This window comes from Phyllobates terribilis, unplaced genomic scaffold, assembly GCF_046119375.1.
Source record: "Phyllobates terribilis strain yellow unplaced genomic scaffold, ASM4611937v1 Scaffold_2__4_contigs__length_985480577, whole genome shotgun sequence".
Classification (NCBI taxonomy): Eukaryota; Metazoa; Chordata; class Amphibia; order Anura; family Dendrobatidae; genus Phyllobates; species Phyllobates terribilis.
In genome coordinates this window covers 293184792-293210903 of record NW_027362762.1, presented here as the reverse complement: position 1 = coordinate 293210903, position 26112 = coordinate 293184792, and the positions used below count along the sequence as shown (strand labels likewise).

At 44.4% G+C, this 26112-nt stretch overlaps 1 protein-coding gene across 4 annotated transcripts in view; it reads right to left on the bottom strand.

Annotated features, from left to right (window-relative positions):
- The window catches only part of FARP1 (FERM, ARH/RhoGEF and pleckstrin domain protein 1), a 246455-nt gene extending 233864 nt beyond the window's left edge, over nt 1–12591 (bottom strand). For 3 of the 4 annotated variants that reach the window (XM_073664173.1, XM_073664174.1, XM_073664175.1), the window contains exon 1: nt 12247–12591. The gene's annotated coding sequence lies outside the window, so the exon portion shown is untranslated. The remainder of the gene's footprint in view (nt 1–12246) is intronic. The other variant, XM_073664172.1, reaches the window with a different exon arrangement.
- Between the last annotated feature and the right edge of the window lie 13521 nt (nt 12592–26112).

The window sequence follows — 26112 nt, the reverse complement described above, 5'->3', positions numbered from 1 at the left end:
ATTTAAGTGAAAACCTTGTATATTTAATAATAATAATAATAATCTTTATTTATATAGCGCCAACATATTCCACAGCGCTTAACAATTCACAGGTTCATATACAACAGTCATAAGTAACATAGCTAAAGATAATACAATAATTACAGCAAAAATGACAACCCTGCTCGTAAGAGCTTACAATCTACAATGAGGTGGGGGTGACACAAAGTACAATGGCTTATTTACAAGGATGGCCCAGCCATCTTGAGGGAATGAGGGATAGATAAAGGCTGCATGAGCTTATCACCAGCCAGTATCTGTAGTGCTTTTGGGTTCGGTGGAGACTTATGTTTGGAGAAATAAGGGATGGGCTATAAGAATATAAAAGGACTTTGATTAGGGAAGGTGATAGGATGCTTTAAACAGGTGTGTTTTTAGGGAGCGCCTAAAACTGTGTAAGTTGTGGTTCATCCTAATTTCTTGGGGTAGCGCATTCCAGAGAATAGGTGCAGCTCGGGAGAAGTCTTGAAGCCGGGAGTGGGAGGTACGGATTAGTGTGGATGTTAGTCGAAAGTCGCTTGCGGAGCGTAGAGAACGGGTAGGCCGATAAACAGAAATGAGGGAAGAGATGTAAGGGGGTGCCACACTGTGGAGAGCTTTGTGGGCGAGAACAAGCAATTTAAATTAGATCCTATAATTCATGGGCAGCCAGTGCAATGACTGGCACAGAGCGGTGGAGTCTGAGTAACAGTTAGCCAAATAGATGACCCTGGCTGCAGCATTAAGGATGGACTGGAGGGGGGAAAGTCGAGTGAGGGGGAGGCCAATTAAGAGAGAGTTACAGTAGTCAAGGCGGGAGTGGATCAGGGCAACAGTGAGGGTTTTTGTTGTTACCAAGGTGAGAAAGGGGCGGATTCTAGAGATGTTCTTCAGGTGCAAGCGACAAGAGCGGGCAAGAGATTGTATGTGGAAGGTGAAGGAGAGATTGGTGTCAAACACAACGCCCAGACAACGCGCCTGCTGGCTCGGCATTATTGTGGTGCCACACACGGAGAGAGAGATGTTAGATTTAGAGAGGTGAGTAGGACGGAGGGAGTAGAAGAAGTTCAGTTTTGGAAAGGTTGAGTTTCAGGTAGAGAGCGGACATGATGTTTCAGCAAGACGATGCTAAACCAAAATACTGTATCAACCACAACAGCGAGTTCATGTGGTGAACTGGCCATCTGCAGTCCAGACCTTTCACCATTAGAATCAAAAATTCCAGCAAAGACCCCGGACTGTTCAGCATCGAGAATCCTACATCAGACAAAACAATCCTCTCCCAAAACTCAGGAATTGGTCTCCTCACTTCCCAGACATTTACAGAGTGTTATAAAATCAAGAGGGGATGCTGCACAATGGTAGACATGGGTCTGTCCCAACTTTTTTTTTTACATGTGTCACTGCAGTCAGTTTCTAATTATTTAATTAGCAGGGTGTAAGCAGGGTCTTTCCATGGTGATCTAGGCCAGATCAGCAAGATAAGACCTGTCCACAGGCCCTTACCTATCTGTCTTTATCTGTATAATGAGGAAGTTACTTGTGATTCGGGGCATCCTGTGAGCAGGTCTTATCTTGCTGATCAGGCCTAGAGCACCAGGATAAGACCCTGCCCACAGTCCTGCCCCGGAGCACGAGCATATCATTAACTCAAAACTGCAAACACTGATTACACAAGAGCCACAAGATGGATTTCTTCACATCAGGAATCATATTAATCAGTGTAATAGCCCCAACATTACACTGCCTGTAGTTTACTTTGCAAAATCCTGCTGACAGGTTCGCTCTAAATATTCTTCTTAGAGGACTTGAAGATGCAATCCCCCAGGGCATCAGTCCTGCTATGTATAGAGGAAATCATAAGCTCTTACGAACGCCAGCCACTGGCTGGCGTTCACAGGAGAATCATGACAGGCACAAGGGTCATCAGCAGATCCCTGGCTATCATGACAACACATCGGCGCTCCGCAATCACGTCACTGGCTTTATTAAGTTTACTGCTGCGGCGGAGCTCTGATCCACCCAAGGCTGTTAATGGCACTATCGTGTGCAAGGAAAGATGCAGGCTCGGCATGCGAGCCCGTATTAACAGGTAGGAACACGACTTAACATACATGTACGTGAAGAGTTATGAAGGGGTTAAACAACCACCAAACAGTGAACGTGTGCTTTTCGGTGGTTGCTCAGAGCGGCCAATTTTCCGTCTAAACCGACCTTTAACAATGGATCCATTAAAAAAAGATGGGACGATGGATGTCTCCTGCTTTTTATTTTTTTGGACTGAAGTTAACAGAATAATACATGGATCCATTGTGTGAATAGTTCTGTTAAACTCTATAGATCCGTGTGCCCTTTGGGAAGAAACCGGACGTGTAAATGTGCCCTTTGTTATAACAGCTTCTGTCCTTTTTCCCACTAAATCGAGAATTATGTATTAGTATACCTAATTTTTTATTTTTTGGTGGGGAGAGGGTGGACGGAGACAGATGGCAACAAATCCCACTGTATGGCATAGCACTAGTGACGAGCAAGTGTGCTTGGTTATTGTGTTATCAGAGCATGCTTGGGTGTTATCCGAGTATCTCAGGTGTGCTCGAGTAAATATGTTCGCGGCTGTTAAACAGCCACAGCACATGCAGGGATTGCCTGTTTGTTAGGCAATCTCTGCACGTGATATGGCCATCTAACAGCTGCGAAATATGCAGCTGCGGGGACGTGAACATATTACTTGAGCACGCTCGCTCATTACTACATACGTTTACCAAATCAGCAGATTTCCAGGCACATATGCAATACTTGCACCACAAGTCAGAGGAAAAATTTATTTTCACCTTGCTAAATCCTATAGCGCTTATTAGGATAAATATATTTTCTTCACAAGAATTATCAGATTGAGGCATTGTAATAAGATAGAATTGCACATACATGAAAAACATGACAAGGTAAGTACAGCCTGATGAAAGTCATACTACAGAGCTATTGCTACAGTAATTTGTTTTAGGGTGTTGCCTGTTTAAAGTCTTAGCTGTTCAAAGGATAATTTACATTTGGAACGAAAAAGGGAGGGGGAAAGCAATTTGGCTACCATATGCTTCTCCGCATTGTGTCCAATTTAAACATTACATTGCCAGATAGACTCAAGGGGGAATTCAAGTAAGACTTGTAAGACCTTTGGAAGAAGACTAGAATGATTAGACATTCCCTCCCTGACTTGTCATATATACAGTACTGTGCAAATGTCTTAGGCAGGTTTGGAAAAAAGTGCTGCAAAGTAAAAATGCCATTAAACAGAAATGTTAATATTTTGCTTTTAATAAACAGCAAATTGAATGAACAAAAAAAGAGAAATCTAAATCAAATCAATATTTGATGTGACCCACCCTTAGCCTTCAAAAACAGCATCAATTCTTCTAGGTAGACTTGCACACAGTTTTTGAAGGAAAGGAACTCGGCAGGGATGTTGTTCCAAACATCTTGGAGCATTAACCACTTTTGTCGAGGAAGACTTCCACAAATCCTTCTTATTGCATAATGGATAGGTACCTGCCTGTATTTCTGAGCAAAGAAGACATCAAGAAATGGGCAACATTGAAGACTGTTGGCACACTGGTAGGCCAAAGAAATTTAATGCCATAGATGACAGGCACATCATGCTTACTTCTCCTCAAAATCAGATGTTCAGCAGTGCCATCAGCTCAGAAGTAGCAGCTACCAGTGGGACCCAGAACAACAATCTACTGTTTGGAGAAGTCTGTGCAGAAGTGGTCTTCATGGAAGATTTCTGGTCAAAAGCTATACCTTTCACATGGAAACAAGTCCAAGCAACTCAACCATGGATGAAACATGTGAACTGGGGAGTACAGGAATGGTAACAGGCACTCTGGACTGATGAATCAAAAATGTGAAATATTTGGCTGTAACAAAAGGCAGTTTGTTCGCCAAAGGGCTGGAGCACAGTACAATGATGATTGCTACAGTGAAGCATGATGGAGATTACTTGCAACTTTGGGGCTGAATTTCAGCAAATGGGGTTGGGAATTTGGTTAAGATTAATGGTGTCCTCAAAAGTGGGTGAAAGATATATCACAATATTGCTGCAGGGCTGAACTACACAGTGTTTATCTGTCACTTATGGCTCGTTCAAAGGACCGTGATTTTCTTGTATGCACAAAAAGTGTCTCGAGTTTCATCAGTGTTTTGGATTACATCATCAGTGTTTGGCTAGTCTGTCAGTTTTAACCATCAGAGCTTCCGCAGTTTTTCCCATATGTAAGCTTCTCCTCACAGTCCGTAAAATTAGGACAGCACATGCGAGGCATCAGAGTGCTGTCCAACTTTTTCAGAGATCTATATACTTGCAGTGGCAAGTTTGGTCCCTCACCCGGATCAAAATCGAAGAAGTCTCTGTGATTTGGTATGGATCACTCAGTCCACAAATATACAAGGACAGGTGAACAGCCCCACAGAGTATAAAAGGTACGAGTACTATCCATGAAGGCAGAACTCATACATGAAAACAGCCGTCTGAATGAGCCATAAAGCAAATGGATCTCCACCGGAGCTTTACACCCAAACTGGGAAGAGCTGTCTGCAAATTTCTAACCCCAGTCATTTAATCCCTAAGATTCCCAGGACAATAGAGAGTCCATTTATTACAATATTGTCTCATAATGCAATAATGAGCTCTGCAAAGAACTGAGCGATGCAAAGTCGAAAAAAAAAAAAAAAAAATTCTGGCAACAAAATACATACATGGTAAATGTAAATTATTCATGATTTTGAGTGCCATGAATATCTAGGGGCTCTTTCACACGTCAGTGTTTCCAGTACGTGTGGTAACAGTTTCCACATGTACTGGAGACACTGATACACGCAGGCCCATTCAAATCTATGGGTCTGTGCACATGTCAGTGTGTTTCCACGGACCATGTGCACGGGCCACAAAACGTCCCACACTGATGACATCCGTGTGTCATCAGAGTGACACGTACCGACGCTTGAGAATCAGTGTACAGTTAGCGCTGTTCCCAAGCTCCAGGTGCGTTCAGCACCAGCAGGGGACCATGATGAGAGTAGTAGTCTGCTCCTACAATGTCCAACTGTAAAAATAAGATTAAAATAAAAAAATCCTTATACTCACCTGTGTCCTGTCACTCACTGAGCTCAGCATTGTTCAATTTCACACACCTCACTGGGCCAAAAATATTGTTCAATCTCACACCTAGCTCACCCAATGTTTACATGGTACACATCACTAATTTAATTAGACTCTCCTAATACAAACATCTCAGTGGCCAAGACAAGATGGTAAAATCACAAAAATAAGTGTGTTTCACATACTGCTGTACTTGCCTATTTTCACGAAAAAAGCAGCAAAAACCTGATAGCTATGTTCACACGATTTTTTCAGCATTTTTCACCACCCATTACTTCCTATGGGTGAAAAAACGCTGAAAGAAGTGACATTTTCTATTTTCCAAAAAAGGCTGCAAGGCACAAAATACAAAAAAAAAACATGATGTGTGAACAGAAAATTCTGATTTCTCATAGACTTTTCTGGTACTGCAAAAGGCAGTTGAAAATTTGCATAAAAATCTGCAGCAAAAAAATGCTGAAAAAAACATGATGTGTGAACACAGCATTAGGATCCATATTTTTTCTGCATGGAAATGTCATTAAGCCTATGTGCCCATGATGCAGAAATGCTCCGGATTTTTCCTGAGCGTTTATGCAACTCCCTGGCAGAAAAAACGCATGCGGATTGTACATGCGTTTTTCCTGCCAGGGACAAGCGGAAGTGACGCGTTCATCACTTGCATTTCCGCATGCGGGTTGTCAAGCGCTTTCCAAGCGATTTTAGCATCACTTGGAAAAGTGCTTGACAACTTGGTCACACTATATAAATCCATGCAAACGGCATGGATTTATATCGTGTGACTGAAAGAATGGTAAAAAATAAATATTATACTTACCTTCTGATGGCCCCCGGTGTCCTTGTCCTGGCTTGCCGGCAGCTCGCGGTGGACTCAAGGACCTGCCATGATGTCATTTCGTCATGTGATGGGTCACGTGACCGCCGACGTCAGCGGTCGAGTGACCCGCCACATGACTAAATTACGTCACCGCAGGTCCTTTTAGTCTACCGCGAGTTGTCGGCAAGCCAGGACAAGGACACTGGGGACCATCAGAAGGTAAGTATAATATTTATTTTTTATTTTATTCTTTTTTTTTTACAGGTACTATGGTACCCGGGTCAGGAGGAGAGTCTCCTCTTCTCCAGACCCGGGTACCATCCGCACATTGAACCGCATGTTATCCGCATGTACAGATGCAGTGATGCGGATGACATGTGGTCCAATGCAAGTCAATGGCAGAGAAAACGCCGCGATTCCGCAAAATAATTGGTAGTGCTGCATATTTTTCCGCAATGATAATCCGCAGCGGAAATATCATTGGGGAACATGGCAGACCTTCTACCAAGCGTTTTTTAAGCAGTTCTGCACTTGGAATTGCCGCTGCGGCAACGCTTAAAAAAGCATAATGGGCACACAGCCTTATTCAGACCCAGTGTACTGATCACTATTTAAATAGAAAATGCTGACAGCACTACAAATGAACATATGGATGAAAACCACAGTACTAAAAGCAAAGTTAAAACCATCAACGACAATACCTAACATGGAGCTACCTGTGGGCAAACAATTCTTGTTTATTCCATAATTCAATACACAAATGTGCATGAACTCAGTGATTTAGGTATCGCACATTTGTAAGAAACAAAAAAACTATCCTAGAACTGCTTCCTGAAATACAAGTCAGCAACAGAAAATGTCTCAAGCCAACAATTGCTAATCATTTTACTGCAATATCTAGTTGATAACGAGTTGTCTATGTAAAATATATCACTTAGAAGTTGAATTATATCAAAGCAGCTGACTCCCATACAAAATGTCAAGCATCAATTAAAGGGGTTGTCTCCTAGTTTCCTGCTTGCCAGGGAGCGATGAGCTCCTGATTATGGACTGCTCAGATCAGCGAGCAGCAGCATCGGAGGAATGCAGCGGCAGCACCAGGAGGGGTGCAGCGACACTGAGGCCTATTGGATCCAGCAATCCAGCCAGCTTTATAGCAGAGCTTGTAAGCTTGGTAGAAAAAAAATAAATGGAAATGACCTTCAGGCTATGTGCCCACGATGCAGAAATGAAGCAGAAAATTTCCGCTTCATTTCTGCATCTCCTTGTCCGGAAAAACGCGTGTGGAATTTGACACGCGTTTTTCGCGTGTTTTGCACATGCGGAATTGCCATGCGTTTTCTAATGCATTGTAGATGGCAATTCCGCATGCGTAAACGCACAAATAATGGACATGCTGCGGATTTTTGAGCGCATCAAAAACGCTGCGGGCGTTGAAAGTGCGGAATTTCATTGGGGACAATGGGGGAAGGATTACCAAGCGTTTACGCTGCAAAAATTCCGCAGCATAAAGGCTTGAAAAACGCATCATGGGCACGGACCCTCAATTACAGAAATTTCTGCAACAAAATCTGCAGAATGGAAATTCACCCTAAGACTTTGGTCACATGGTCAGTATTTCACATTAGTATTTGTAAGCCAAAATTAGGAGTGGGTGATAAATGCAGAAGTGGTGACGAGTTTCTATTATACTTTTCCTCTGATTGTTCCTCTCCTGGTCTTGGCTTACAAATACTAATGTAAAATAGTGACCAAATACTGAATGTGTGAACGTGGCCTAAGGCTATGTTCACATGCAGAATTTTTTAATGCAAATTAAAACTAATTTTTACAGTAGTAAGCTAGTGTGGTACCCAACCAAATTAGTGAATAGTAGCAGAGGGGTAAAACTAAAACTTTATTTGAAATATTAAAATCAGACCCAAAGTGCAATACGTGCACCACATGTACAAAATATACTATATAGTACTAAGACAGGTATAAATAGATACCAATAGGGCTAGATAGTGACCCTCTTAAAGGGTCACTATTGACCTTTAGGATAGCTACTTCCTGTAGGTGGCACTAGAGTTCTGGTCCTCCTCCTCTTTGAAGAGACATTTTTAAATCTGAAGCATATCAATTTTTTCAGCTTTTTTGCAGTTTTTTTTTTTCATCCATTGAGAGTAATCAGAAAGTGAAAAATATAAAAAAAAAAAAAACGTCAACAAACGCTTTTGCAGCATTTTTGCTAATAAACTAACTTTATTAGACAGGTATTGTAAACAAAGTTCATATGTAATCAGCACGCAAAGAAAAAAAAACCCGGAAAAAAAAAAAGGCGCGTTTTGAATGCAGCGTTTCTACTGCCAAAAGAGCATGTGAACATAGCCTTACAGTTTGGAGGCTGTTTATTAGAGGATCCTACGCTTTAGTACAATGATACTGCCTTTCAGCAATAACAGCAGGTAAGCGGCATAAGAGCTTATGCAGGTGCTCTAATATATGCAGAGACGCTTATGTGATGGAATGAACAAGACATGCTGCTATATGGCTCTCCCCTCGAGCCCTCGGATCAGTGCAGAGAAGCAGAATCAGAAGGTGGGTGTAGATCACAAAGGTGAAACCTATGCACATTAGGGCTACTGGGGCTTTCATTTGGACCCTTTAAATGTTCTACAACAAAAAAAAGGCTTAAAATAACTTGTAATCAGGGCTGTGGAGTCGGAGCCCATTTTGGTGGAGTCGGAATAAAATGGACCAACTCCAAAAATATATAATAAATTGGATACAGTAGTTCAATGCAGTTTGCGGGGAACATTTTTTCATAAGAATTTGGGAAAGTTATGAAATGTCCTATAAATGTCTGTCCTATTCCTGATCTAAGGGTCTAGACTTTTAGCTGAGATGAATCTGTGCTACAGTAAATTTATCACTTAAACATGAGCCATGTATGAGGGAGTCGGAGTTGGCGGTTTGGCTTACCGTCTCCACAGCCCTGCTTGTAATGGTATATTCTGAAAAGAGTTTGTAAAAATACAATATTCTTATGTTTGGGTGGCTAAAAGCAACTAATCTGAAATCAGGAATCTGAATAAGCACTGATTTCCTCTGCCTCTATTTAGGTACTGTTCACACATGAAGTGTAAATATTTCTCCCAGCATGCAGATACAAGCATGTCCAGTGTAGGCAAGGACAGCAAATAGCCCAGGCTCCAGGATTATACAAGCGAGATGTATTCATCTCACCCAGGACTAACTAGACTGGATACAAATGTATTTAATCACCCACTCCTGGTTTTTGGCTCCCACTGCGGAGAAGAAAATACTGACCGAATACTGATCAAATACTGATAGTGGGGCCATGGCCTAATGGATAAACCGGGCCAGAGTAGCACATACTGCGATATTTTTCCTGAGATCCGTGTAGAACATGTAATAGCATTAGCACAACAGCTAACATTGGTCTATTTCGCACATGAACGACAAATGGGACGAAATACATTTGTGTGAACGTAGCCTAAAACCGGATCTCTCTAATCATATGCAAAAAAACAAACCTGATGGATGTTTCTCAAGCTTTTCCCATCATTCACTGAAGAACAGCAGAAATGGCATCCAAGTGCCAATATTCTTTTACAGCCAATAGACTTGCATTGGAGAGCTGATCCGTGACTCAGATCAAAACTCGGATGTGTGTGTTTTTGTGAGGAACATTTGCTCCATAACAATACACGGACATGTAAGCCGCCCCATAGACTATAATAGGCACAAATTCTACGAAAAATACAGGTAGAACTTGTATGGGGAACCCTACTGTCTGAATGAGGCCTGACACGTGTTGTAAAGTTCTTATACCTGTTAGGAGCCCCGTTCTATAACCCATATGGAATAATTCTACTGACACTAGAACACAGGGTCTCATAAATACAAAAGAAGCAGCCCGAGTATGTAATATCACCTAGGTGTGACCCCAGTAACTTAGTGCAAGCATCACCTGCATACAACACTACTGTACATGTACAATATCCATCACTGGCTTTACTACGTCAGACGTGGTCCGGTTAATGCACTTCACTCAAACTAATCTGAAGGGTCGCACCTCCCCCTTCACATCACCTAACGGGGCATATGGAAGTAATAATGTGTTGTGGGAGGGATCCCCCAATAAAAATCTCTTCAACCAGTGGCGAACCTCAATGCGTCCCACTGTGCTGGCATCTGATCATGGACAAATACTTCACTTACTGGTAAATCCGCTTCTGCATATTATCTGTTTGATAACCACTCATGAATTTGTAAATGTCAATGTGGGAATATTAGAGGCGTTTTCCCTTAAAAATAATATATAAAAAATATCTGACCGATAGGGATTAAACCGCTGGGACTTCCAATAATTCAAAGGAGTCCAGTGTTCTCAATTTGTAGGGGGCAGTTAGCCATAGCTTGCGCAGACTCACCAGGAATGGGTTGTGAGCTCAATGCTTGGACCCACAACAGGATATGTGTGGCATTTCAATCAATATGCCATTAATGTATGTGTCACTTATATACATAGACCTGTATACACAATACACTGAAAACTGACACGTGCAGAATAAAACACTACGGCCCCGATTCCTCAATGTCGCTTCCCTAGTTTTCTGGAGTAATTTGATCCTTTAGTTTTTTACGATTTGTGCCATTTTTTTTTACAACTTTTTAAATTTGTCCTCGACAACTCCAGATGTTTTCGATTCATGAAAGGCGACTTCTGCATTTTTGTGGCGCATCTCACTCCACTTCCTACCTTAGGAAGGTTTTTAGCGGATTTTCTATTTTGTCGCAGTTGAAGGCCAACATGCAATATTATTATTTTTTTTTTAAGGGTTGTGTGACATTTGGCTATAAAGTTGCAAAAAAGTGGTATAATTTATTCTGTGCCCAATTCACTAACCATGTAAATCATTTTGCTGAATTTAGCGCAAAAAAAAATATCAGCGAATTCTGCAAAACATAAAAAAAAAAAAAGAGGTAACTAGGAGAAAAAAGAAAAATGCAAATGAAGAATCAGGTCCTAAATGAAGAAGCCATAAACCTTCCTTTATGTCAATGTTCCTCACATTCACACCTTCCTCCGGGGCCGACAGTGATGGAAATAATCAGATTACGGTACAAAGACTCCGGGTTTTCACAGTAGAGGAGCCGAAATCTGTCGCCCATCAGTCCCTGTATAACCCAGTGATTCCTGCCCTATAGCGCTCATTATTATTAGTCATTACACGTTGTTTGGTGGTTGTGTACCCTTTATTATTTTGTAGGGATTATGGATGGGGGTCCGGTATGTGCTGTAGCAGAACCATTGTGTATTCCCTGCATTAATGGCATTATTAGTAAAGTGTAAGAGGAGAGAGTAAGATTAGGGGATTTCTAAGGATTTTTACCCATGTAGATCCCCGAGACCTTGGAGTGTAGGTCCAGCTAAGGGGCTCAGGTGAGCCTCCCTGCTGTGCCTGTGACATCTTTGTTCTCCTCCTCTCCATTCTGGGTGGTGATAGGACACATGGCAGAGCTCTGCCCCAGTCTTGTGAATGGTCCTTTCATTCTCTCTCCTGTGTGGCCCCTGTCACCTCCCTGGCGCTGCTGTGCCCCTGCTGGCGCTGCTGTGCCCCTGCTGGCGCTGCTGTGCCCCTGCTCGCGCTGCCCCTGCTCGCTCTGCTGTGCCCCGGCTGGCTCTGCTGTGCCCCTGCTGGCGCTGCTGTGCCCCGGCTGGCTCTGCTGTGCCCCTGCTCGCTCTGCTGTGCCCCTGCTGGCGCTGCTGTGCCCCGGCTGGCGCTGCTGTGCCCCTGCTGGCGCTGCTGTGCCCCTGCTGGCTCTGCTGTGCCCCGGCTGGCTCTGCTGTGCCCCTGCTCGCGCTGCCCCTGCTCGCTCTGCTGTGCCCCTGCTGGCGCTGCTGTGCCCCGGCTGGCTCTGCTGTGCCCCTGCTCGCGCTGCTGTGCCCCGGCTGGCGCTGCCCCTGCTCGCGCTGCTGTGCCCCGGCTGGCTCTGCTGTGCCCCTGCTGGCTCTGCCCCTGCTCGCGCTGCTGTGCCCCTGCTGGCTCTGCTGTGCCCCGGCTGGCGCTGCTGTGCCCCGGCTGGCGCTGCTGTGCCCCGGCTGGCGCTGCTGTGCCCCTGCTCGCTCTGCTGTGCCCCTGCTGGCGCTGCTGTGCCCCGGCTGGCTCTGCTGGCGCTGCTGTGCCCCGGCTGGCGCTGCTGTGCCCCGGCTGGCAGTGTGGAGCCCTTTGTGCTGCAGCCTTACCTCTAGTGCACGAGTCCTGCGTACGCTATACGGGCAGCCCTGTGTGCTCTGTGCTCGGTCTCGGCCGGTTCTCAGTAATCCACTAGTTCCGGGGGGATTGTGACCATTACAAGGCAGGAACATACAGGGATGGGGACTGCTTCAGGGTCGCCATTGTAGGAACAGCTTTGCAAACAGGATTTCCACAGCCTGCCGTCCCTGGAGGAGGGGTGTAGATGAGCAGTGCTGCCTCCTTCTGACCAGGGAGCGGGAAGATGAGCCGAGCACCAGCAGCCGCTTTCCCCTCCTCCTGTCCGCTCACATCCACAACGAGCCAGCCGTCTCCCCCTCCCCTGCATGCCCCTGGGAGGAGAGAGCGACGTGTGGCTGGAGGACTGGGAGCAGGCCGCAGCACGGGGCACAGCGCCCTCTAGTGGCAGCCGATCTCGCTGGCTATGACCCGGACTCCATAACTGCACCTCGGGCGTGTGAGCCGGTGTAATCCTCAGCAACAGCGCGGCTCCTGCACTGTTCACACTGCATCTTTACATGAGGTTTAACAACTTCCGTTTTTCAAACAGGAGACGTTTCAGACCACTCTCCTTTGCTCTTGAGTTTTGTAAACCTGAAGGGTCTTTTGTTAGTGTTTTATTTTTCCATCATGTTTTCCACGTTTTTCTGGCCTTTTTTTTTACATTTTTAAGCTCTATTAAAGCGCACCTGTCTGCAGGATTGTGCTCAGTAAACTACATACACTGCCAGGTGGGTGACATTACACTGAGTAATATGATACCTTGGATGATGAAATCCATCCAGTGGTTCTTGTGTCCTCTTTAGACTAAGTGCCCACGATGCAGAAATGATACAGATTTTTTCCGCTTCTCCCTGGCAGGAAAAACGCACGCGGATTTTACATGTGTTTTTCCTGCCAGGTAGAAGCGTTTGTCAAGCATTTTTGCATGCGGGTTATCAAGCGCTTTTCCAAGCGATTTTTGCATCACTTGGAAAAGTGCTTGACAACTTGGTCACACTATATAAATCCATGCACCCGGCATGGATTTATATAGTGTGACCAAGTAATAGTATAAAAAAAAAAAAAAAAAAAAATGAATGAAAATGATAAAAAAAATAAACCTTATACTCACCTTTTAATGGCCCCCGGTCTCCTCCGCTGCGTCCGGTGTGGTGGGCGGCTCGCGATGGTCTAAAAGGACCTTTCATGACATCATTTAGTCATGTGACAGATCACACAACCGCCGACGTCAGCGGTTGCGTGACCTGTCACATGATTAAATGATGTTATGGAAGGTCCTTTTAGACCATCGCGAGCCGTACAAGAGACTGGATGTATTGCTGAAGAGACCGGGGACCATCAGAAGGTGAGTATAATATTTATTTTTTATTTTAAATTCTTTTTTTTAACAGGTACTATGGTACCTGGGTCTTGATGAGAGTCTTCTCTTCTCCAGACCCAGGTACCATCCGCACACTGAATCGCTTAATATCCGCATGTGCATATGTAGTCATGCGGATATTAAGCGATTCAATGCAAGTCAATGGCGGCAATTACGCTGTGCGTCTGCAAAATTAATGGACATGCTGCGTATTTTTCCGCAATGATAATCCGCAATGGAAATTTCCGCAGCACGTGCACAGCATACAGCATCGTGTAGCAGCATGGAAAGAAGTCTTATGACAGTCTATCGATTCCATTTTGAAGAGATGATATATTAGGAACATGTTCAGACCATTTAAAATTGATGATCGTCCTGAAGGCTGCCTGTTTATTTTTAATTGAAAAAGGAGGGGGGGGGGGGGATAGAATCCCTTGCCTTCCTCTTCTGTACTTCTCCAAGTACCTGCTTCTGGACTAGACTTAAAATTTACGAAGAACTTCCTTTTCTAGTGCCAATTGTTCTTTGCATGATCTTCTGGCCAAAGTTTTCATAAGAATTTCTTGAGGCGGCGAATGGAATTCCAGTTTTAGGCCCTTTTCTATTTTCCCAAGCACCCAGCCTTTGGCTGATATTTTTCTCCAGGCTGGGAGAAAGAGGGAAAGTCTTCCCCCCTACTGGGAGCTGGTGTCACTGGGAAGATTTTCTTGCCCCTGACGAGGTATCCCCAAACATGAAACCTGGATTTCTACGCTTCCTATGCTCCCATCTTCCTTAATTCCTGGGAGGCCTTCCTTTACTGTTTTCTTTTCTTCCGAAAGGACTTCCTCTTGTACTCTGGAATGGAAAAACTGGGGAATCCTCTCTTCTTATCACCAGTCTTTTCCAGTATGTCATCTAATCCCTGACCGAAGAGGAACGCTCCTTCACAAGGTATAGAACATAATTTCGCTTTCGACTGTACATCCCCTGGCCAGCACTTCAGCCATAATGCTCTCATAGCAGCATTAGAGAGACCCGCTGACCTTGCCGCCAGCCTCACAGTCTGCTGAGGCATCCTCAAGGAATGCCGCTGCACCCTGCACCAAAGGAAGAAGATTGGCCAATTTTTTTTCCCTGGAAACGTTATCCTTCAACTTATTTTCCAGCTGCTGCAACCAGACAGTCATAGATCTCGCTGTACAGTTCCCTGCTATGGCAGTTTGTGTTTCATGATTCCAGAATTTTTTCCTCAGAATTGAGTGATTCCATAATTTTTTCCCTCTGCTTGGTCTGAAAAACACCAAGGTTACTTACCGGTAGCCGGTTTTTCCAGAACCCATGACAGCACACCTGAGAGAGAGGATCCACCATTCAAGGACAGGAAACCATCTGAAATAAAAGGGCGGCACCTCTCCACCGCTTCAGTTGGTTACAGATCATTGAGAGGACCTCCATAAAAAAGAGTTAAACACAAATCCAACACCACATCAAATAACACCCAACACACATGCACACCCATATGGTGAGAAAGAAGGGGGGGGGGGATATACGGGTGCTGTCACGGGTTCTGGAAAAACCGGCTACTGGTAAGTAACCTTGGTGTTTTCCCTTCACCCTTGACAGCACACCTGAGAGAATTTTGGAGAAGAAACACCTTAGGGAGGGACCACCGCTTGTAGCATCCTTCTACCAAAGGTTAAGTCAGATAGGCAGGATAGATCCAAACGGTAGTGTTTGAAAAAGGTAGATGGTGATGACCATGTAGCGGCCTTACAGATTTGATCTATCGATACCTCTGCCTTCTCTGCCCAGGAGGTAGCCACGGCCCTGGTGGAGTGAGCTTTGATGCCGTCCGGGATCGGGGTGTTACTTGTAGAGTAGGCTAAGCAAATGGCCTCCCTAATCCATCTGGCTATAGTTGCTTTAGTCACCCCATACCCCTTCCTACTCCCCTGGAAGGCTACGAACAGGGATTGGCTATGCCTCCACTGGCTAGTTACCTTTATGTATTGTAATAGAGCCCTTCTAACATCAAGGTTATGAAACTTTTGCTCCCCTGGGTTCTTTGGGCTGTTACAAAAGGAGGGCAGAACAATTTCCTGAGATCTATGAAACTTGAGCGCAACCTTAGGAAGGTAGGCTGGATCAGGCCTCAATACTATTCTATCCTCAAATATTTTCGTATATGGAGGATTTATGGATAGGGCCTGTAAATCACTTACTCTACGGGCCGATGTTAAGGCTACCAAAATAATTGTTTTGAGAGTTATGTATTTTGCAGACAACTCCTGAACTGGTTCAAAAGGTTCCATAGTTAGTGTGTCAAGTACTAAATTTAGGTTCCATGGAGGAACTTTGGGTATTGAGATTGGCCTAGATCTACCGCAGGATTTAATGAACCTTGTAATCCATTTATTGGCTGCAAGGTTATGGTTATATAGCACACCCAAGGCAGAAACCTGGACCTTAAGTGTAGTGGTAGCTAGACCTAACTCAAACCCCTTCTGTAAGAACTCCAGGATGGATTTAATTGGAGGTTTTTGGGTTCATGGCTTTCCTAGAAAATGTAAAAATTTTCTCCATGTTCTACCATAGATTTTGGTGGTTATGGACTTTCTACTTTTTAATAGAGTAGACACTAAACCTGATGAAAACCCTTTGCCCGTCAATATTGCCCTCTCAAATTCCATGCTGCTAGGTGGAAACCCTTCACTTGAGAATGGAATATTGGTCCCTGAGCTAGAAGGTCCGGGGTCTCTGGTAGGATCCATGGGTCTGATTGTGACATCATCCTCAAAAGGGAGAACCATGGTCTCTTTGGCCAGAAGGGGGCTATGAGAATCACTCTTGCTTGATCCTTTCTGATCTTCCTCACCACCAGAGGTATCATAGCTATTGGTGGGAATGCATAGGCCAACTTGAAGCGCCAAGGAATCTGGAGAGCATCTATTGCCAAAGGGTTTCCCCTTGGGTCTAGTGAGCAGAATTTCTCCACTTTCCTGTTTTTGTCAGCGAACAAATCTATCTCTGGTAGACCCCACAGCTGTACTATCTGATGGAATACTCTGGGATTCAGGGCCCATTCCCCTTGTCTCAACTTGTTGCGGCTTAGGAAGTCTGCTTTCGCATCGTCTATGCCTCGTATGTGTAGCGCTGTGAGATAGAAGATTTTTCTCCGCTATTTGAAAAAGCCTGCCTACTGCTTCCAGAAGAGAATAAGAGCTTGTTCCCCCCTGGTGGTTTATGTAGGCCACAGTGGTTTTGTTGTCTGACATAACCCGAACATGGCGACCCTGGAGTAAAGGGAGAAAGCCTTCTAAAGAGTTTCTCACCGCCCATAGCTCTTTTAGATTTGATTACCCCTTTTTCTCTAGGAATGACCAAGGGCCTTGAATCATGTGATTTTCTAGGTGTGCACCCCACCCCGAATTGCTTGCATCGGTCGTGGTGATGTCTTCTACTGGTGTGTCCCACTGGACCCCCCCCCCCCCCCCCGAGATAAATTTGACCTGTCTGTCCACCACAAGAGGGCGTCCCTGGTTCGCAAGGAGAGATGTACCTTTCCTTCTAAATACCCTTTTAACAATCTTTGTGCTGACAAGATTTCCCACTGAAGGTTTCTTGTGTGAAATTGGGCCCACTTGACCGCCGGAATGCAAGATGTTAGAGTACCTAGCAGGGACATAGCCTTCCTTAAGGACATGTCTGGGGTGTGTATGGCTGCTGACACCAAATTTGTGACTTTGTCTATTTTGCTGTCGGGTAGAAGACAAGTCTGACTCTCCGAGTTTAGGGTAAACCCCAGAAAGGCCTGGATCCTTGCGGGCTCTAGCCTTGATTTTTGGGCATTGATCATCCAGCCTAAGATCTGCAAGACAGCCATGACTTGATTCAGTTCTGAAATACAGTGGCTCTCTGAATTCCCCACTATAAGGAAGTCGTCCAGATATGTTATTATAACTGTATTCTGAATGCGGAGAAAGGCTGTTACCTTGGCTATCAGCTTGGTGAATACCCTTGGAGCAATCGACAACCTGAAGGGAAGAGCTTGGAACTGGAAGTGTCGGAGACTTCCTTGAATGTAAAGAGCAACCCTTAGATACTTTTGATGACCTGGGTGAATTGAGACGTGATAGATCTCAAAGACGCGTACTATCACTGCCATAAAGCAATTGTGAAAAAGAAGCTTTATTGTTGAGTCTATTGATTCCATTTTGAACGTATGGTTGTTTACAAACCGGTTGAGGCCCTTTAGATTTATAATAGTTCTGAATGAACCGTCCAGTATTTTTATTCTAAAGAGAGGGGAATAAAACCCCCTTCCTTTTTGACTGACCGGAACCTCGCATAGCACTTGCTTGTTCAACAGGTTCAAGCTCTCTGATTCTAGGGCCAGTTGTTCGTCTGGGGAATTTTAGTACCGGCGTTATCACAAACGAGTGGTATGGCTGCTGAAGGTATTGAATCCTTAGTCCATCTCTCACTATGTTGAGGACCCAGGGACTGGAGGAAATGTTTCCCCAGGCATGAAAAAAAATGAGAAAGTCTCCCTCCAACTTGTGGCCTGGCGTCATTGTGGAGGCAGCGGAGGGACCCCCGAACATACAGTACAGACCAAAAGTTTGGACTCACCTTCTCATTTAAAGATTTTTCTGTATTTTCATGACTTTGAAAATTGTACATTCACACTGAAGGCATAAAAACTATGAATTAACACATGTGGAATTATATACTTAACAAAAAAGTGTGAAACAACTGAAAATATGTCTTATATTCTAGGTTCTTCAAAGTAGCCACCTTTTGCTTTGATGACTGCTTTGCACACCACCTCCTGTATGGAAGCCCAGGACCTCTGCACCACCTGCGCCAGGTCCCCAGGGAACCTGTGGACAGCTCTACCAGCACCCGAAGGCCAGCGCCATGGACAAAACAGCCTGCTCTTCCAGCGCCGGGACAGGCCTGGGTAAGTTTTCAACAGCCACCTGATTAGTTCGTGAGGATTCCCATCAAAGACCGGAAACCAACTGAAGCGGGGGAGAGGTGCCACCCTTTTATTTCAGATGGTTTCCTGTCCTTGAAGGGCGGATCCTCTCTCTCTCAGGTGTGCTGTCATGGGTGAAGGGAAAAAATTACCCTTAGGCTGCGTGCACACGATGCATTTTTCAACGCATCAAAAACGCATGGTAATCCACACCCCCTGGTCCCCAATGGCATTCCTTAATGTCAATGCGCATGCTGCGGATTTTTCCGCAGCGTTTCTGCAGCGCTCATAAATCCGCAGCATGTTCATTAATTTTGCGGAAGCGCCGCCATTGACTTGCATTGAGACGCATAGAATCCGTGTCTGTACATTTCTACAAGCGGATAATATGCGTTTCAATGTGCGGATGGTACCCAGTTCTGGAGGAGAGAAGACTCTCATCCAGACCTGGGTACCATTGTACCTGTAAAAAAAGAATAAAATAAAAAATAAAGTTTATATTCACCTGTCCAGCGGCCCCTGCAGCGCTTCTCCTTCTAGGACCTGAGATGACGTCGCGGTCACCGCAGCCTGTCTCGCGAGATGCCGGCAAGCCAGGAAGGAGCGCGACAGCACACGCGGCGGCATCGGAGGTAAGTATAGCTTTATTTTTTTTTATTTTTACGGTCACACTGTATAAATCCATGCCGTTTGCATGGATTTATACAGTGTGACCTAGTTGTCAAGCACTTTCCAAGTGATGCTATCGCCTGGAAAGTGCTTGTCAGTCCGCAGAAACACATGCGTTAACGCATGTGGATACACATGTGAATCCGCATGTATTCTGCAGGAAAAACGCATGCACAATCTGCATGGGTTTTTTCGGCCAGGGAGATGCAGAAATGGTGCAGAAATTTTCTGCATCGTGGGCACATAGCCTTAATTAGTACCACATTTTTAATCTTGATTTCTTTTAGTGTTTCTTAAATCCCTACAGTTGCCATTTGAAATTACTTTAGTTTTGTGCCGTGTCCGTGATCTGCTTTTCAACAACATTGAACAACTGAATGAACATCCTCAGAGCCCGGTGATTCCATAATTTTTGCCAGGGGTTGTAGTATCTTCAGACAATATATTGCCATTATTAGGTCCACATAAAATCCTAACATTGGACGAAGAGATTCTAATCTTTTCCACACAGGGAAAATCTATATTTTTGTACCGTGTTAGAAAGTAGATAGAAAAATATTTAGATTTGAGAGTCCTCAGTGGTTGATAACTTTTAATAGCTAACTGAAAATATAGTAACAAATTGCAAGCTTTCGAGACTCGTCAGGCCTCTTCATCAGGCATAGTATAACATGAAATCTGAAGAGTCATATTTATACACAATAGGACAGAAAAAATGCAATAAATGAGACAAGTGACACAAAGCAGAACTGAGTATAGGAGAGGGGATAAACAGCTGTGGCCGTACATATTGGAGCAGTTCATAGATAAGGACTGTGAAAGTGTTATTGTTCGGTGATTGAGGTCTGGTCGAGTTTTGTGATGACCCCACAGATCTGAAGTGCACATTCCTTAGTTGATGTAGAATGACAAATCCATGTGAATCGTCAATGATTAAGACGCACTGCTTTGTGTCGAAACACCTATGTTTTTAATGTCTGGACTGTGACTTAATCGATTTTATACTGTTTGAAGCTATGAAATAAATGAAGGATTTTTTAATGGACTTCTAGCACTGGACTTATTCCTTTCTAAGTTCTGAAAACTTGCCGCACAACAGGATCAGTGCGCTCCAGGAGGTGGTGAGCAGACATTAACTTTTTTGTATGTTTTTGAAACCTTTTTAACTCCTGATTTTTCACCAGATGCTCGAAGTAACAACTTATGGAAAAGAAATACTTTTAGAGTACTTTGAGATCTTTCTCAAACCGGTTTTGAATAAAATTCAGGATTCTGGAGATGTTTGGATGTATATGGCCAGATTCAGTGGCATCATACCACAATACAAAAGAATTCTTGAAATTAATGACATTTTTCAGTTTCTTTATACTTTACTCTAGCGTGAGGACGACAGCCTCAGAGAGACTTTTGGTATGAAGAATTAGGGTATGTGCCCACAATGCAGAAATGAAGCAGAAAATTTCTGCAGTGTTTCTGCATGTTCTTGGCAGTGAAAAACGCACACGTTTTTGCAGCATTTTTACATGTGGATTTGACTTGAGTTTTTCAAATGCATTGGGACCTCAAATCCGCATGCAGAAACGCAAATAATGGACATGCTGCGGATTTTTCCGCTGCGGAAAATCCGCTGCGGAAAATTCCGCAGCATGGGCACAGAACATGCAGATTTTCATTGGGGATCATGGGGCATGGATTACCAAGCGTTTTGCAAGCGTTTACGAAATTCCGCAGCAAAAATGCTTGAAAAACACAGTGGGCACACAGCCTTAGGCTTACAGTAGCCAAGCTGCCAAACATCAGATATCTGCATTCAGATAGAAAATAGTTCCCTGTTGAAGCTACTCCTGGGTGATTAGAATAATAAATGGTTCTTCTACCTTCGTCTTATTTGGCAGTACACACCATCCCCCTTTTTCACCAGAGGTGCAATTAGAATGGTATTGACCTTTTCTACTTCTTCACAGAAGGAGGATTAAGAGGAAATGCATAGACCAGGTTGAATTTCAGAGAAGAGGTGTCTATGTAGGCTAACAGGTCTACACTTGGATAGCTACATCTTCTGGTTATCAGGAAAACTTGCATCTAAACGTCATTCTCCTGGGTTTAGATCTATCCAGCTGAGAAAGTATGCTTGTACGATCTTTTTAGGTGAAGCACAGACAGGGAGAAAAGATGGATTGAAAACTAAGAAAACAATTGTGATTGATAGAAGTTGGAGATACTTCCGTCTTATTCTAACCTGATGTCTCAAATTACCCACTGTGTCACATTGTCATCGTAAATTCTGAAGCGCCACCCACAGCTGTTAGATTTACAGCTGCATTTAACAGGTTAACAACATACGGCTAGGGGGTGCATTGCTTTAACTGCCCATTGCTGCTCCCACAATGCATTCACGGGGTGCCATAGTTTGCCATGATGGGTGGAGGCTGCTGAAGATTACAGTGCCTGTTATGATGGTAATTTTATGAAAGGCAGCCTGTGGCTAGAGTCCATAGGAAGCCATGATTTTTGTTGTCCTCAGCAATACTATTGCAGTGAATAGCACAAGCGATCAGACAATCGCAGGTTCTTGAAAATAGAGTAAAAAGTAGAAGATGACACAAAAGGCCACAAAAACATCATATATATCCGAAAATGGTATAAATGAAAACATCAGCTCAAATAGCAAAAAAAGTCATAAGTTACTTACCGGTAACTGGATTTTTCGGAGACCATGACAGCACCACGAGAGAGGGGATCCGCCCACCAAGGACAGAAAACCTATAGGCTTAAAAAAGGAGCGGCCCTCTCTCGTCTCAGTTTGGATTACTAAGCATTGAGAGGACCACCAGGTTAGTAGACCTAGCAGACAACCATAAAAAAATGTTTATATACAGCACCAACTAAGTGTGAAATCTCTAATTAATAAACAAGGAGTGCTCCCACAATGTGAAGAGAGGGAATATAAGGGTGCTGTCATGGTCTCCGAAAAATCCTGTTACCGGTAAGTAACTTATGACTATCGGTAGACCATGACAGCAACCAGAGAGAATTGCATAGATGAAGTCTAGGGAGGGACCAGAGCCTGGAGCACCCTTCTCCCAAATGTGAGGTCAGATGAAACACCCAAATCCAGTCTATAGTGCCTATAGAAAGTAGACAGAAGACCAGGTAGCAGCCTTACATGTGTCTTCCATCGAGACACCCGTCTTCTCCGCCCACGAGGTTGCCACTGCCAGGGTAGAGTGAGCATTCAACCCCTGTGGCACTTCCTCACCGCTGGAAGCATAAGCTAGAGTAATAGCCTCCCTAATCCACCTAGCTATGGTGGACTTAGCAACCTTAAACCCCTTTCTAACCCCTTGGTAGGAGATAGGTCTTTGTTAATCTTTCCTGAAAGCATGGGTGACAGAGGTACCTAATCACACATCTCCTTACATCTAACGTATGAAATTTTGCCTCTTTTTGGTTAGTCAGATTAGGGTAGAAAGAGGGTAGGATTATTTCTTGGAGTCTATGGAAACAGGAAGCTACTTTAGGGAGATACGCTGGGCCAGGTCTAAGAATTATACTATCATTCAGGATCTGAGTGAAAGGTGAAGCCGAAGACAGAGCCTGGATATCACGGATCCTCCTAGCTGATGTTACAGCTATTAGAAGTGCTGTTTTAAGGGAGATGGACTTAAGGGTTGCTAAATCTATTGGTTCTCAGGGGGCGAGCTAGTTAGTGCCTTTAGAACTAAATTTAGATTCCAGGGTACTAATTTGCTTTTGATGACAGGCCTGGATCTAGACACTGCTTTGATAAAGCGAGAAAACCAGTAATTGCCTGCTAAGTCACAGTTATATAGGGCACCCATACGGTCGCCAACCCCAACTCAAGGCCCTTTTGTAAAAACTTTAAAATTGGTTAAGTTTTACCAATTGGTGCCCCCTCACCAACTGTATAACCAGAAAAAGATAAAAATTTCTTCCAAGTTCTAGCGTAAATTCTAGTAGTGATAGGTTTTCTACTACGCATTAGTGTAGCTACTAGGTCCCGAGAGAACCCTTTACGTTCCTACAGTGACCTCTTAAGTTCCACACAGTCAAGTGGAGGGCAGGAGCTTGAGGATGGACTATTGGACCCTGGACGAGGAGATCTGGAATCTCAGACAGGACCCAAGGATCGGAGATGAACATGTTCCACAGGCATGAGAAGCAGGGCCTCCTGGGCCAAAAGGGTGCCACCAGAAGAACCCTCGCCTTGTCCTCTCTGATCTTTCTTAGGACCATGGGAAGAAGATTCAATGGGGGAAAGGCATAGGCCAGGCTGAAATCCCAGTTACTTGGAGGGTGTCCACTGCCAGGGGATTTTCTCCAGGATTTAGGGAACAAAAGAGCTGTCTTTCAATTTAGTCTTGTGGCAAAGAGGTCTACCACCGGAGGCCCCCATGTTTGGACCATTTGGGAGAAAATGTCCTGTTTTAGTTACCATTCTCCCTGCCTCAGAGAATAGCAGCTTAGGTAGTCTGCTTTTATATTTTCTTTGATGTGGAGGGCCGTTAAAGGAGAGGACGTTCTGAAATCTGAAAAAGATGATCCGTCACTCATCAGCGATCTTGAACGTGTACCCCCCTGGTGGTTCACGTAAGCTACCGCAATCCTATTATCTGAAAGGATTTTAACGTTTTTATCATGAAGGAAAAAAAAATGATTAAATCGCTTTGTCTACTGCCAGCAGTTCTTTAGCATTGGAGGAAAGACCCTTTTCAGTATCTGACCAGTACCCCTCAGCTACCATATCCCCGAGATTGGCCCCCCACCCACAGGGGCTTGCATCGGTGGTAATTATCCTAGTGACTCTAAACACTCAGGGGACCCCTCGAGATGGGTGAACAAGCGAACCTACCACTGTAATGACTCAACTGACCAGGGTGACAAGAATATTCGTCCTTCTAAGTGTCCATTTAACAAAACTTCATTATGTAGAACGGTCCACTGTAGAACCATGGAGTGGTATTGTGCCCATAGAACCCCAGGAAAGCAAGATGTCAGGGTACCCAACAAGGACAATGCTGCTCTAAGGGACATGACCCGGTTTGATATTGCTTTTCCTACCAGAATCTTAACCTTTTGTTTTTTGGCTTCCGGGAGGTAACATACTTGAAGATCTGAATCCAGCATAATACCCAAAAACTGCTGAATTTTCGAAGGCGCTACCCTAGATTTTTCCAGATTCAGAATCCAGCCCAGATTCTCTAAGATGGAGGCTACTTGTTTCAGGTGTTTATCACATTGGGAGGCAGAGTCTCCAACTATCAAGAAATCATCCAGGTGTAAGGGATAATTAAAAATATCATGTTCTCTAACATGAGCCATGATCTCCGCTAGTAAATACCCGGGGTACTATGGCCAGACCGAACGGCAGGGCCCTAAACTGGAAAGGTTTATTCTCTCCATCTATGATCAAAGCTACCCTAATGTATTTCTGGAAATCCTTATGTATAGGTACATGGTAATAGGAGTCTTTTAAATCTAACACTACTATGTAACAGCCTGAAAAAAGCAACTTTATTGTTGATTTTATGGATTCCATCTTAAAGGTGGGGACTATCAAAAACTTAAAGGGCTTTCAAGTTAACGATACACCTAAATGAACAGTCAAGCTTAGAAACCAGAAAGAGGCGAGTAGAATCCTAGCCCCCTTTCCGATGCCGGGACTTCCACCAGGACTGCTTTACGAGCCAAGTCCAGGACTTCCATTTGTAGGGCCACCTGCTCTAACACTGAGGAATGAACTGGGGTCAAGATGAATCTCCCACGAGGAATCGCCCGGAACTTGAACCTCAGGCCCGAACCTACCAGATTAAGGATCCAGTTACTGGCAGAAATTTTTGTCCAGGCAGGCAAGAAGCCAAACAGCCTCCCCCCTACCTGGCCTACGAGTCATTGACTCGGTTTCCGGGGCCCTTGAGTAAGAGGAGCCCCCTGCCTTTCGGCCTGCGGTGTTCCCACTTTTCCTGACCCTTCTGTGGTCTTTTTCGTAGAAATCTTCTATGGAAAGGACGTTTATAAGTGGGAATGGACAAGCTAGGGAACCCTTTCTTCTTGTCACTAGCTTTATCCAAAATCTCGTCCAAAACGGGCCCAAAAATGTTCCCCTTCACACGGTATAGTAGAGTCTTGCTCTTGCCTGAATATCACCTGGCCAACATTTAAGCCACATGGCTCTACGAGCTGCGCTGGACATGGCGGCTGATCTTGCTGCCAACCTGACAATCCGCGGAGGCATCCGCCAGGAAAGCTGCTGCCCCCTGTAAGAGTGACATATCTGATATCTCTTTCCTGGGTGTGCTATTCTTCAGATGGGATTCAAGCTGGTCAAGCCATATCATTAGGGACCTCGCTGTACAGGTTGTGGCAACCGCCGGCTTTAAAGTCCCAGCAGTCGTTTCCCAGGTTCCTTTGAGAAAGGTGTCAGCTTTCCTGTCCAAAGGGTCCTTAAGAGCCCCTATATCATCCAAAGGAAGAGATGATAGTCTAGATGCCTTAGCTATGGCCACATCTATTTGTGGGGCCTTCTCCCAGGAGGAAGAGGCCAAGTCTTCAAAGGGGTATTTTCTCTTAAAGAAAGGAGAGAGAGAACCCTTTCTCTCCGTTTTTTTCCATTCTCTATGTATCAGGTCCTGAAGTATATCATAAAATGGAAAACTTCTTTTCCTTTGCCCCAGCCCCTTGAACATTACATTCTGGACTGATTTCTCTGATCTGGCATCTGTAATGCCCTTAGTTGAGCGAACCACTTTAACCAAGCCATCAATCTCATTAAGGGGAAAGCAATGCTGACCCGCACCACTGAGGAAGCAGATGAAGAGGCCGAATTGTCAAGAGTCCAAC